This window comes from Brachyistius frenatus, unplaced genomic scaffold (genome assembly GCF_029030835.1).
Source record: "Brachyistius frenatus isolate BFR_SWC_R1_liver_20210118 unplaced genomic scaffold, ASM2903083v1 Contig_158, whole genome shotgun sequence".
Classification (NCBI taxonomy): Eukaryota; Metazoa; Chordata; class Actinopteri; family Embiotocidae; genus Brachyistius; species Brachyistius frenatus.
The window spans coordinates 782,925-798,424 of record NW_027210757.1 but is presented as its reverse complement, the minus strand read 5'-3'; positions in this window follow the sequence as shown (position 1 = coordinate 798,424).

Here is a 15,500-nt window from a genome sequence, read left to right as displayed (position 1 = left end):
ATGTTAATCAGATGTGCTTCAAATCATACGAGCAAATAAAGCCTACAAGTGTTTTTACCCCGCTCGCAATATCTGGGCGGCGGTATCCACGTTACACAACAACCCACTGGAGATAATCGCAGGAAACCGGTTCGAGAGTCAATTTAATCTACTTTTTCTGAAACTAACCGGATATTCAGACCCAAAACCACAATCATTCTGTCCAACGCCGTCTTCTTCATAACATTGATGCCCTAAATCCAGCATTTGCATGTGGCCACTCAGTTTTAGTCAACAACACTTTACTCGGCGAACACTTCGCACGCGTTAGCAAGCTGGCTGCAGTTTACTGAAAACACGAGTTGATATTTCAACACCAAAACGACAACGTTCTGTAGAAACAAGTGTCCACCGGGGTGCCAATAAACACATCAACATATGAGTTTCCTCCACCGTGTATGTTTTTCATGACCCGGAGATCAACACAAAGTATTCAAAGCTAGAATTTAGGACCCTAAAAATGTAAAAAAGTGTGTTGCGTTCAAGCCCTCATCAAACAAGCTCACATACTGCCGATCGAGATCACCGGGAATACACAGAAAAGCACAGACTACAAATAACTGTTCCGCTTTCGCACCTTTTATTCCATTCATTCACTGTTTTACGGTGAAAACCATGTCGACGGTGTTTTTGTAATTACTCTCATTGGCAGAAAGGGGGAGACAAAAGGTTTCGCACTTGCAGCTTTAAGTAACCGGAGACAAATATAAAAACAATAAATCAAAAAGCGTGCCAACTCCACCCGTTGGCGAGCTTTTCTATCGGACACAACGGAAACAAGCCGGCGAGTCTGGTTGGCTGACGTTTTGCTAAGCAGCTAGCTACAATAGCTGTCCCACAAGTTACTTTTATTCGCTTTCACAAATCCTCAAATCCTATTTAACCCATTAAAATAGAAAAAAAATGTTGCTTGCGCAATTTGTTTTAGGGTGTTTTTCACGATGCAATAAAAACAGCTGATAAAAGGTTTCTATTCTGTCAGAATGTGTTGCGATGAGTGCATGTTCTTCCATTTATGATCGGTATTGTCTATCATTTCGAATTTTATCTCACAATGAGCAAATGATTCTCAGGTTGTTGTTTTTTTTGACCGAAACAAGTATTTACAAGAACAACAACAGACTGTTAATCACGCAACAGAATTTTAGATGGCAATTTGGGGGAAACAACCTCCCTGGATATCGTAACGCGTGTTCACCTTATTCAGAAACACATGAGTCACCACTTGTGTCTGTCATTATAAGCTAATGTTTGACTACTTGCAAGCAATTTTCCTCAGATTAAATTTGAAGATAAGATGCTCAAATGTAAGGAGAATATTCCTTTGTTCCCTGCAGATCAGCTTTTCTCTTAAAATGAGCAGAAATCTACACAAACACGCGTCGTATGAGCCTCAGAAGTCGAAAATATCACTAAAATCAATGGCAGCACGAACCAAGGACCAGATGCACGACTGAAGATTATCGTTATTTCAAAAATAAGGTAATTAGCTCCCCCCCTGGGGGTTATCTGATCTAATTTTGTATTAACTGTTTATTATATCATCAAAAGCAGCTGCGAAGGCCAACGCAAGTCTTTTAATAACTATTTCATTCCTGCTTTGCTCTTTTCTCCTGCCGGAGTAATCCAGCAGGAGCCCTGATGAGAAACGGATGCTTCTTAACTGGGTTTTTTTTTTTTTTTTTTCCTCCTGTCTCCAAGTTGAGGTCAGCACAAAAACAAAAGAGAAGCAACACGACAAAGATTTCAGGCTTGATTTTCTCGCAGTGACGGATTGAACGGGACGAACCAGATCGCTCCGCCGTTCTGTTCTTCACGCCAGAAGAGTTTGTTTGTTGCCATGGAAAAAAAAAAAAAAACTACCAAAATCTCTGCAGCTCTCTCAAACGCCACGTGTGCTCACTTTTACTCGAGCTTCGGATCGAGGCCATGGGAAAATATAGTTTCCCCCCCACAGCTGGTTGATCTCGGCGGCTCTGTGTGTCACGGTGGTTTTAGGGGAAGGAATGTGTGATGTGTATTACATGCAAATATTACAGTGCACTGACGGACAGTTTTCCAGCCTCGGAGAGCTTCTCTCTAATCATCCCGCTCAGATTAGATTCTTCTCCTCTGCGTCGACATGTTGGGGAGTACCAGTTATTTCTATTTATTACTATGATTATTGTGTAGCTGCACGCTCGTACTCCAAAAGGAGTACACGCGAGCTGCGTGGGATTCAATGTCAACACAAAACCACGACTGAAGTAGAGTAAAAAGTACACTCGTATCAGCAGTTTGGGGATTTTTGTTTTTGTTACACTTTATTACTCTGAGAACATCAAACGGTCACGTCACGCCATCAACTACGGCTAGGGAACAACAATGCGATGTCTGCAGTAAACAACCTGGGTTTGACTCTCCCCCCTCTAAACTGCATGAAAACAAAAAGTTCGCATTGTAACGTACTTTTTCCCTTATAATACATTTAATCGAATTGTCATTGAAAAAAAGTACCGTTGAGGAACCAGTAATAAAGGCGAGGTATTAGTAGCAATATCAGCCCTATCATAAAATCAAACCACGCGCTAAAAATAATACTTTAAATACTGAAACATCCAAAAGTGAAAACACTAACGAAAATGATGTTGAGTTCATACGTCAAAGTTTCCCATAAGTCCTCATCCGATAACCGCGTTGACATGGAACCTCGCTGAACGCAAGTTGGCATGACTGAATGACGGAGTTAATAAGCAGACTAACTGACTGACTTAAATGGCTGTTTTTATTTCAAAGACAACTTTAAACTCCACAGTGGACCCCTCCGTGTATTGTACCACCAAGTAACCTGAGCAGCGTAGCCTGCAGACGACCCACATACCCACACACACACACACACACACACACACACACACACACACACACACACACACACACACACACACACACACACACACACACACACACACAGGCCAATCAAAAAGTCGGGGCGCAGGGCCTCATCCTGTTACAACCGCTGCCAAACAAGAGAGCCGATTCATGCTGGCACCATCAAAGAGCGGCACGGCGGCAGGTGAGAGTATTAACATTCTTTGGTTCGAACATGAGGATGTGTTTATTCTACTCTGCATGTCTAATGACGGCATCTGGAAACCGAAAAAACAGCAAACTGTTTTCTTCCTATTTCTGTTCTGTCAGTTCTCACATCATTCAGGATAGTAACATTTGGCAATGCTTAAAAAAAACGGAGACGCGCACCTGCTCGTTTCATGATGTCACGGCAAGTTTATTTTTGTCATTCTTGAGCATACGGCAGTTTCCATTGAACTACCTGGATCGGATATGAGCGCTGCACGGCCGACTGGGCGTTTGACGCAAAACTAATGTATGATTTCGGGTTTACCCCAACTGAGGATTCTTCCAGTCGACAAACAGCTGTTCGCTCTGGCCAAAAACTTGACAAGTCATCGAACGTTAAGGAGACACAATAACGTACAATCCAGGACGTTCAGTTGGAGGAACACATAAATGCATTTAAAGGTTTATCAGGTTCAACCTCCTGTGCTGGACGACTCTGTGTTTGCACCAATAGCTCCCACTCACGTAAATGAGACAGCGGCCTGTTTCACGCTGATCTAAACTCAGTGTAAAACCAAGCGGTAACCAACAGTGATGTCACCCCCATTGGTTTGAAAACTGCCGTTAAGAAGCCTCAAGTTCGGATTTACAGGCGTCGCCATATTTCTATTGTGGATCCAGAAGTGACCATATTTGGACAAGGGGTGGACCTAAAACAAAAACAGTGTCGTATGTTCTCAACCACTCATTTACTTTGTGCCGTAAAACAACTGCTGTCTAACTTCTCACCATTAGTCATGTTCACCATGCCGCCATATTCAAAGGTCCCAATTCCCTTCCACGTCGTGCTCTATTCTTTTTGCGACCCCGTGTTGACCACCTAGTCACCTCTTTAAATCCCCTTAATAAATCAGGGTTTAGGAAATTACAGGGCAAACTTTATGGTTTTCCGATTATACAAACAGCATTAATGAGATGCACCGATGATTTATTTGAAACTATATGAATCCCACTTTTTAGCTGCGGAGGAATTACTTCCAGTGAGAGGAGCCTGTTGAAACATCAGACCAAAGGGGACGGAGCGTCGACGTCTCTAATGTGGGTTTGAGAGCTGTTATGTGGGATTGACGACATTCCAGCATCTGCAATTAAGGCTCATCTCCGCGACCACGAAATACAACATGGATCAGCAATGGCGATGCACAAGAGGTGGTGTAAAGACACGCCGTGATGAAGTGAGGATGGCACAAAGAAGCCAAAGTTTAAAGTTATCCACCCCCACCCTGAAAAAAATTGAAAAAACATGTGGACTCCCTTGACCTTCTTATATATTAATTATGAATTGATCTGATGATTGTGAAACCGCATCACATGAGAAGGTCTGTTACGGGAAATCGTTTTCTCTTACATGGGTTTCCCTGTTTATGGTTCCACCCTGGGGAGCACTCGGAGTCACAACTGACTCACCCGTTCTCGTACAGGCTATTAAATTAGAACAATTATGATTGAAGTATTCAGATCTCACAAGTAAATAATTCCCAGATTTACTGACACTTATTGACACTAAAAAAAAAAACATTAAAAGTTGAATAACTTTGTCTATAGGCAAAAGCACAAAGTAGGAAATAACAACAAAATACATTTAACAATGCTAGAAGCACAAATGTCCAGAACAAATGACATAATCAGGAGGTCAATAAAACTGGGTAGAAAAAACGCTTTGCGTTTGAATGGTTTGCAGTGGGATATGAAGTCATGAAGCCGATATGAATAATGAAAACACAACAATTCAAGTCCAAAATTCTTTGTCTTTTAGCTCCATTTTTGGTCTCTACCAACTCCTGACGTAAATATCTGGCTCTTCAGCTGCCGGCTGCTCCACTGCTGTTCACCAGCTTGGTCTCTAACTGCCGTTCGGTGCTGAGCGTGTCGTGTACGGTGAGTTTCTAGAGCTTTTTCACAGCCAATAGTAGCCTGTACCAGCCAAAAATTACACTATGAGAAACGGTAACGGTGCAAAATGAACTGCTAAACAATTAACAATGAACAATTAATCATCTAATCAAGAAAAGAACTGGTAGATTGATCAATAATAAAGTCCTACATCAAATAACCTACTACTGGATTTTTATGCCTGATAAATAAACATGGCGGTGCACTTCGGTGGACAAACTATGTATTGAGGACAGTGTTAAGCTAATATAATAATAATAATAATAATAATATCGTTCATTACCAAACAACAGGTGATAGTACTGTATATCAACGTTCTCGTTTTGTTGCCCACAAATGGACAGAAAATATAACCACAAAAGTGATTTAGTGAAGCTTTAAGGGCAACACCCAAGTAAATGCACTTAGTTACCTTCCAGCACTGAACAGGTGAGTCATAAAAGTCACAGCTAAAGACTTTACTGCCTTCAACATGACCTGGAACCTCTCTTCTCTGTCAACGGCTGTCTGTTGTTGAACTGTTAAAAAAAAGAAAATAATTGCTTTGGAAACATTTTTATGTAGCATGGTAAAGAGTAGGTGGACACTGGACATGAATGTTTTTTCCAGGGGAAAGAGAAGGTTGAGACCAACTCCGTGGGCCTGCGTGTTGCTACTGCTTATTTGGCCAAAACATCTGTAATAGCAAAGAAAATGTAGGCCAGGGCAGCTGGGAAGCCCGCCCGCCCAGAGGATGCGAGGTATTATCAGGACCTTCCATCCTAAGAACCGAGTTGCAACAGATATTGTTGACGAGCATCATTCATGTCCCACTAGGTTTCCTGGTTGTCCCAGCGTTGTTCTCAGCATATACCAAAGACAACTAAAAAGGCAATAAATTTCAAGGTATTTACAATCAGGATAATGAAAATACGCTTTAGTATCATGTCACAGCCAGTATAAATATGACATGGGTGTGTATCCAAAGGCTTTGGTGTGCGTTATTGTACTCAGATGTCTGAAAAAAAAAAAAAGAAAAGAAAAGAAAAAGCACTGTTGTTCTCTATGAAGGGAAACAGTTGGATATCCTCAGGTAGCAGATGAACGAGGGTGTTGCCTGAAATTCATTCGGACTGTTGAAGATACTTGTCAGATTTGTTTAAGAGGACCTCGTATGTACAATATTTTTTTACAGAGATTCCTGGAGATGCCAACAATAGAAGAAAATTAGCTCTTTTGATAATCCTGGTTCATTACAATCCGAGTCTAATCTATTTTAATTGGTTATAACACTGTAATCATTAAGTTGATTGCTGAGATTTGGCAACTTGGCAAACATTATCCTACAAAATCAAACCGGGTCCAAAGCGATTAGATGGTCCGACAGGTTGTCGTCAACAGTTACGTCAAATTGAGCCGCTTTTTTTTTTTTTTTTTTTTTTTTTTTGCTTGTGTGCAGCGAAATCAATCTGATTGAAATACAAAGAAATCAACTGAAAGATATATATTTTTTCCTATCTTTTACACACAAAAAAAGCAAAAATTAGAGCAACAGACATTTTATGTAGCACAGTTATGACTTTCCGGCCCCAATAATCATCTCACAACTTCTCAGATTCATGTCAAAACCTCTTGTGGGGGTCCTTAGGAAGCACTTTTCTGCATGCATGCAGTAAAAAGCACAGTGGCTGTAAACTGTGATGAAGGTTTATAATCGTGTCATTTTAGCATTTGCAGGAAGGTTCGATTGACCTCGGTGATCTGAACATGAACAGATGGCAGAACAAAAAAAATATTCTGATTTCAGAAACGATGATACGCGTGAATAGGAGGACACCGTCACAGATATGAGCAACGGCCAAAGCTACTAAAAAGCTCCAACTTCCCAGTAGAAGACACCGTGTCAGTGTCACGCTTTGCCTCGGCCAGTCGTAAAATGCGCGCGTGCCCGGGGTCGAACCTTCTACAAAACTGATGAAGTCCAAGTAGGTCGAAGGCGGTTGGATGGATGAAACCCAGAACTTTTAACCCTTGAGACCAACCCTTTCAGTCCACGTGAAAGTAACGTGGATTTCTCTTAAGACATTTTTGCCTCACCCTAATCAAGTAATTCTTGGTTTTTCAGTGTCTAAACCAAAGACACACGATGTGACTCAGTATTCTGCAGCGGCCTGACGGGTGGATTACACACTTTTGGAGCTGTAATACTTCTTAACTCCCGAGAGTTAAACCTTTGTTTTTGGAGTTCAAGATGTCATCACTGATCCATCAGACACTCGCTTTTTACTTTCCACCAAACCGTTTTAATGTCAAACAACTGCCTGCTTGGATGCGCGTCTCGTCCAACCTCGTCCTCTTGTGGCAGGGACGAGACAGAAAGAAGAATTTCAGCTTCTATTAGGACGTTCTGTCATAACTGCAGATGTGAGCGTAGCTGGAAAGCAAATGAAAGGCTACTTGATCGGCAGTTCTGCTTCTCTGTGATGAATTTCCTGATCTGCTTCCTGTTGAACGGTCATCTAGAAACGGGCCTCGAGAGGTCCGTCGTGCATCCCCGTCGGATTAAAGAGGTGATCATTTAAAGCCGTCTGTTGCCACACGGACAGAAGCCGAGACGACTCAAGTGGCGGTGGGTCTTCAAAAGCAAGAAGTAGGACACGAATGTAAATTATGGAGATTGTAACTGGTGTAAAAAAAAAAACCCAGACCGAACAGATTCGATATCCGTGTTGTACAAGTACATCAGAACTCTATCTGTGGCGATGACTCATCAAAAAGGAGAAAGTCTTGATGAATAGAAGCTAACAGCCTCAAGGAGATGATCCAGCCCCTGATGAATCCGCACAAAAAAAAAAAAAAAAGCCCCTTTAATGAGTGAATTTGCATAATTTGAATACTTCCAGAGTACATACGTGGCATGAGGATGTGGAGCGCAGCAATTTCAGGATGAGCTGGCGAGAGAAGCTCACCCCACTGGTCGCAAATGATTAATTCCCAGTCATGTGTTGCTGATCATCTGAATATTTCCACAGTACTGTAAAGACAAAAAAGCCTACCATGACTCAGATCTGCATGCAGCTGTGTGACCAAACACATCAAGGAGAAAGAGGGTGGAGGGGAAAAAAATGGCAAACATGCACAGACAATTTATGGACTTCAGGGATACCCAGCAGAGACAGAAGAATCCAGTCAGACCCCCTCATAATGGAAATCCTGGATGTCACTGGAGAGTTGTCAGTGCCCAGATAATTACCAGTGATTTAGCAGTGACCCCCCCCCCCTTGCACACTGAGTCAGGAGACCGGCTCGCTCCGACGCATTAGAAGTGTTTTTTCTTTGCAGGCCGTCTGAAAATGTTAAGTTCAACGTGTTTTTTCTGGAGCGCGTACAGCAAACCGACGAAGCAGCGGTTTAATCCGGAGGTCAGTTTAAAGGAATAGTTGGGACACGTTGGCAAATACTCACGCTGCCATGCTGCGAGTTAGATGAGAAGGTCTTCCAGGAAGTTGTTGGCTGGCTACCTTCACTGTGACGACCAGAATCCAGGGAGTCACTGAAGGCCAAGAAACCATCCTGCAAAAACAAAATCCAATTTGCCATTTTGTCTTTTTTTTGGGGGGGGCATTTTTAAACAGATTGAAGAAATTAAATTTAACATTATTATAGCAGATATTTCTCAGAGTCAGACTAAACAGACAGACCGTTCTTTATGCTAAGCTAAGCTAACGTTCTCCTGGTTCCAGCCAAGCGGCAACCGACAACGACGACCCCCGTCGGTTTGTGTCATGACGCCGTGAGGTCGGCTTTGGCCGTCGCCATCTTTGGGAGTTCGGAGCGGTTTGGAGGAGGAAGTGACCATATTTGGACGAGCTGGGGGAGGAGCGAGCGGTGGATCTGATTCGACCTGACTGGAAATCCGACGATACCACAATCAACCAGACGCACCCCCCCCCCCCCCCCCCCCCCCCAAAAAAAAAAAAAAAAACGCATATTTTTTTAATGCATTTTCTAATTAATGAAGAGATTTATTTTCAGGGGCTTTTTGGAACCAACCTCTAGTGGCCCTCGGCAGTATTGCAGCTTACGTCACTTCCGCAGCGGCCTTATTTTTCAGACTTCGAAGCTACATCCTCATGTATATACAGTCTGTGGTTCCAGCATAGGAGTGATATCGACGTCAGTAAAAAAATTACAAAAACACTGTGTATTTACCAAAATGTCCGACTACTCTTTAAGGGATTTTTTGTTGATATTTTAATGGTTATTTTTCATCTATGCACACAGACACACAATTGTAAATTTAGCATGTACAGACACCTCGGTACTGCACCGCCAAAAGGACTACCGGCGCACATCGCTCTACGACCTCCGAACCGCAGGTTCAATTCCTGCTGTTAAAACCACATTTGACTGACAACAAGTCACACAGTCATGAACTTACTGGTCAGTCTACTGTAAATGGGAGTCACAGTTCTCAAAAGCCAAACATACTCCAGCAAAACATACAGTAACTCTGTACATTCAGGAATTACACCCCGAAATCTGGAGAGTCTTTTGAGACGGCACATCCCCTCCTTCTTAATTTAAAATTCATTTTCAAAAGTGTTTCTTATGCGGCTCCCCGCGATTGATAGCAGCTGTCCGGCAATCCGTACCATATGTGAGGAGTTTTGTGTAAATATTGTACCACGGGAAGCCTGCTTTACATTTCAATTACTACATTTATACAGTCAGCAAACACGATACGCAGGAAAAAAAAAAAAAAAAAAAAAAAAAAGGCAGAAACCCAACTCGGCCTGCCGTGAGCGCAATTCATCAGGACCGTTTCGTCGAATGCGGCGGCGTTGGAGGTCAACACGCGGCTCTGGCACACTTCAAAAACAATGACTGGCTATCGCTCTGCTCAGCGTCCCGCTTCGTGTGAGTCCCCTCTGCCGTCACAGGAGGCTGGCTAAATTAGATTTTGTCAATTTGCAGTGCTGTGCGATACGTTTGGAGTCATGAGTGGCAAAGATAAATATTTCAGTAAATGTGCAAAAACTGTTTACGTGCACTCCTTTTTTGTTTAAGATTTTGCGGCTAATGGCGTAAAGAAGAGTCTGAATGTTGTCAGATTTTAGATCAGAGTACAATTTCAAGTACTTTATTTGACATTCACTGTAATTTATTACACGTAACCTCCGTGCTCGTGAAACACACTGTGCTTGCCTGGTAAGCTCATGTCCAGTGAATTACCTCTGGCACCTCAGACAGAGGATCTTTAGCCAGAAGAAGTCAGAAACACAAGAGCACCTTCAGGCGTTTGGCGTTCAAAACCATCGAGTTTCTTGGCGGCCCCGATGGGGGATTACAAATGTTCGACAAGATGAATGAACGCTCCCGTGTTGTGATTCGCAATTTTTTTTTTGGGGCTGTTCTTTGCCCACGATGTCATTTCTAAAAGATGGTTTTCGCCGCAGCTTGGCTTTCCGTCTGAAGGATTGCGGCGTACTGCAAAGAGCAGCGGTGGCAACACGTCAATGACATCATCCTGCAGTGAAGATACAGTTACAACCCAAATGGCAGGCTGACAGCAAAACGAGCCGCAACGTCCACAGAGAGAGACGGAGGCCTCGAGAAAGACGCGATACGCGACAGCCAGGCCGCACGAACTGAGCCGTAACGCGCAGGTAAGATCCCGCTAAACGTCAAGTTGAGTCTTCAGTCTGCCATCGCAGCGTATATAATATCATAAATCATATATTTTCTGAAAAATCCAGTCCAGACATCGGTAATACAGATAAGCTGTCCGGGTACGTTACAAGACACGTCGAGGTAATTCTCCACATCGGTGGCCAAATGACGGGGTTAAGCTGCATGACGTCAGAACGACTCTACGAAAAGCAAATATTTGTATTATTTGCTCTACGTTTGTGGAACCAAGCAGAAGTTTCTGGCACAACTTCACCGTTTACTGAGGTGGACGGAGAGGGACAAAAAGAAATAATCGACACAATAATAGCGGACCATCGCGTTTCGGCCTTCGTCGGGGTCAACGTGAAACACACGTCAACGAACACTTAAATAGGGTGGGGCTTTGAAACCCCCCCAAAAAACACCAAAAGGTCAAAACAAAACGAAGCACAATCGGTCGTCACACGGGCGGTAGAAAAACGGGCGGGAATACGAGAGCTGGCATGTGCAGAACAGATCAGCTAGCCGGCACTGACGAAGCACTGTTTTGCAGCAACAAGAGCAGAGAAGTTGTATTTCTTTCCAAGTGAAGCATTTGACTATCAACCACTCATCATAAGCGTCACACTAAATTGATCCCACTTGTGTGGGTGACATCCAAGTCGTGACGAGCCTTTATCATCGGCTAATTTGACACAATGAGGCATCGTTCCGATGAAAGAAATGCTACAGCCAAAAGTAAAATAAAAAATAAATAAATAAATGGATTCTGCAATATTTCACTCTTTAAACTCTTGTACAAACTGGAATTCGGAGTAAATGAACCACTGCAAAAGCAGGAAGAAACTCGAGCGCTCCTTATGTCTCGGGCCGCCCTCGCATGCGCCTTTTCAAAACCAAAATTTATGATCACAGTTAATACGCTGTGATAACCCGAAGTGTGTTATTTAAATCAAAACATCAAAAACACGGTTTTCCACGACGGACTTTGTGTAAATCCGATGCCAAAAAAACTAAATCCGGTTTGAAAATAATATCATCTGTATAGTCTGCTGCTTCATAAGGATTACTTTAAGTCGCAGTCAAAGCGTTGTATGATTGATGACAGGCTGCTTACATCCTGGAAGCACATGTACAGTTTCTGATATGCCTTCCTGAGTTACACACAGACGGAGATGAAGTCCGTATTGAATGATCACTATGGATCCTTTGAAACGAGGGAATTTTTTAATTACTTCTGTCCATAAATCTGCACTAATAAATCAGATTGGAAACCTGCAGATTAAAAACTGTTTCTGCTAAAATGGTCAAAGAAGCGTTTCCTGGTTCCCTTCAGAAAGTCGACCCGGAGCGGTGAGGCGAAGCTCTGTGCACCGCGGCGCGACTCTAACATAAACTCCACAGCTCATATCACTTATCAGCTCGTTGGTAGGAGCGTGTTTCACCGCAGGGGTTACCGCCTCTTTGTGCAGGGCAGACAATGCTTCCTTGTTGCGCCGTCTGTGCCTGTCAAAGTGACTGAAAGCTTTACGCGCGCAATCGCAATTTATTATTTTTTTTTGCTTTTCGCAGAAGCGCCGTTTCAGGTGTCCCGTCAACCTGTGTGGCTCTGACGAGTTTTTCATGGGGAGCGGAGCTGCTCGGTTGATATGGGCGAGCTCCCGGCGGGGGGGGAGTCGCCTCCTTGGGTCACGGTGAGGCTGTCTCCGCGGGGCCGAGGAGCTCTCGGCGGCCGTCGTCGATCCGAGGGACTAACACGAAACATTTGAAATGTCCAAAGCAAAGCTGGTGTTTCCATAAAAGCAATAAATCCCAGCAGCAAAACAGAGCAAGAATTCCTTTATTAAAATGTCCACATGCTGGCTTTGGTGCCCATGTTCGATGATTTGTTGTAATGGGATAAACATGACTGGACGCCGTTTTACTCAGAAGGCTTGATTCAGAAACAGTCTGCTGCTGTGAACCTTTGAGCGAAGGTTCGTCTGTCTGGCTCGCAGCCTTGACTGATGCACCTGCAACTTTATGACCAGCAGACGGACACCATTTAAAGCGCGTAGCGCTATCCCTTTTTCTTTTCTTTTTTTTTTTGTTATTTCCTGAGAGGGTTATAAGTATCGAAATCCAAGAAAAAAAAGTACGAAAAAAAAAAGGCTTAACTGCATTTGTTCATCTTGTTTTTGATTGAGTAGCTGTACAATCTCTTAGTTTGGTGTCCCATAAAACATAGTTTAATGTAAAAGCACGTCCAAAGCGAAACACCTGCAACTCCCTTTTTTTTCAGTACTTGAGACATCATTCATCACGTATGTCATGAAAAAAAAGCCCCTATCTCCAATTTTGGACTTTTTCCTTGCACTCACTTGAATATAAAACATCCATGGTTGATTATGTGTTGAATGTATTTCAGGACTCCAAGGCCAGGCCACCTCTGCGCAATTTCAAAACAGCCAGTCTGTTTCTTCATCCCCCAAAGCCATAAAGTTTTATGAAGCTGCACGACTTTCTCCCGTCGACTCCAAGTTGTTGTTTCACCTTGTCGAACCTTTGTAGCATTAACGGCAGCTCCTCCTTTATCCTCCCGGTCTGGGATGCGTTTGAGAACTCAACCAGTATCCACAGAGGTCAGGGACCAGATGGCGAAGTGACTGAAGGACAATAAGCCTCGGTATCCCGATGATACCTGCGAGTCGGGGACGGCTTCAACGCAGCTTCTCCTTTCTTTGATTAACGCCGTTTGATGCTCGGGTCGGTGAAAGTCCCTTTAGAGATTTGTGGCAATGCCTCAGAAAAAACCCCAAAAAACAATCTTCTACCAGATTGGCTGAGGTTCCACAGGGGAGTCGAGGCATTAAGAAAAAAAAAAAAAAAAAAAAAAAAGCTTCTGTCCATCGCCGGTGGGGGAACAGGTGGACTTCAGGAGTGAGTCCACCGAAGAGTTTTTCCCTGGACGCGGCGTGTTTTAAAAATAATGGTTGTTAATGGAAACGTCGCAGGGTGCCCAGTTGATGAGCGTTACTTTTCCGTTCAGCGCCGAGTGTTTCGACATTTCGACTGCCATAAAGAGCTAACGTCATATCATTTTCACCTCTGCTGGTAATTTGTTTCTTTCTCTGAAAAATGAAAGGTCAATTTTTCTGGAGCACTTCAAACTGTCCTGCTCATACGAACCGGCCTCCTTTTTAAAGAACAACCTTAATTTAGCAATAATCGTTCAAGACTTTAAGAATACCCAGCAAATACGGAGAGGAAATAGTTTCCTCTCTTGCTGGAAATGCAAAACTATCCACACAAGAACCTTCATAGACGCAATAATGTCATTTTAGCAACTCTCGAAGCGGCAGCGGTCTCCGAGCCAGACCGTCGCTGCTGATGACAGGTTAGCTCTAACGACCACCACCACAGGCATGCACATTACTCTACACCATAACACTTTCAGGATCACACGTGTCCTCTTCGCCACCTTCTTCCCTACTCATCTCCGATGCTGAAACGGAGGGTCACGTGGCTTCTTTCCTGCGTCGTCCGACTGTAACCTTGAACTTCTTTTAATGGACATCGAATATAGCTGCAGAGGAATTAGTGCCAACAAAACCACGGGAGCGATTTATTGCATCCAGAGGTTCAGATAAGGTTTTAGGGATTTATCTGGAGAGGCTGCGACTCGTCCTCCTGAGAAGAACTTGTAAAACACTTCAGCCCTCCCAGCAACCTTGAGAAACTCGGCTTATAGAGACAACAGCCGACTCCGCGCCGAACGCTCGTAACCCAATCGCCCAATGAGCAGGAATATTTTTGCAGCCTCGCTATGACAGTTGACGTTGGCCCCCGATCGAAAACCAATCGCACCGTGTTACGAGGTTCAAGCAGAGGAAGTGTGTCTCTATTGAAACTTGACATAGAAAACAGGCGTGCTGCACAGCGGCGAGTGGGCGGCTGTTTTTTTTGTTGTTTTTTTTCCTGAAGGTGTTGCTGGATCTTCAGAAGGCACTTCCATCTTTCTGGTTGGGTTAGACGGTACATTGATCGAGCATATGTTGCTGCTCTGTGATTACAATCACAGTCGCTTTTTACACTGATGGTGAGAACATAAAAAATGTTTCGATCCCTATTAATGCATTTACTTTCCCCCATTAATCAGTCGGGCGGACTCAATGTTTCTTTTACATGCTTAAGTGCACATCTCAACACAATGCTATCTTATTACAAATGTGTTTATTGAAGCCCTTTTTTTCCCCCCAAAGAAACGAGAATTGCAACCCAAAGAAAATGAGCCAAACGCTACGAAAACACATGCCATTTCTGTGCAATTACTTCCCATTGTTTAAATAAGTAAAAAACCTCAAACAATAAACTTGTTTCCATTAATTGTCGTTTTTAAGTGCAAGTACAGAAATGGCTTTCTGTCTGTTTTTCTCCTCCTTGATTTCCTCTCATTCTGTGGTGCAGAAAACAAGACCACTGGGAGAGAAATGTAATCGCCCACACCTCGCTGAAAGTCAGACCTGTATATAACAATTTACAATCCCAGCAGTTTTTTTTTTTTTTTTTTTTTTTTGTTGGAAATTTGCTGATTTATCCACCATGTGCACATCCTAGTTCCTGAGACGGCTTTGCATAATATGGTATTTGACAGCCGGATGTGATATGAGGAAAAGGAAATAGGATATAAAAAAAAAATCCATTTCAGCACTGGACTGTGAACTTGGAAGAGCTAATTCTTCTTTTCTTTCTTTTTTTCATCTCCAAATGGCCAGGTGTAAATCCATATTGGCTCGGAGGGGGGGCCCCGACAGGATACA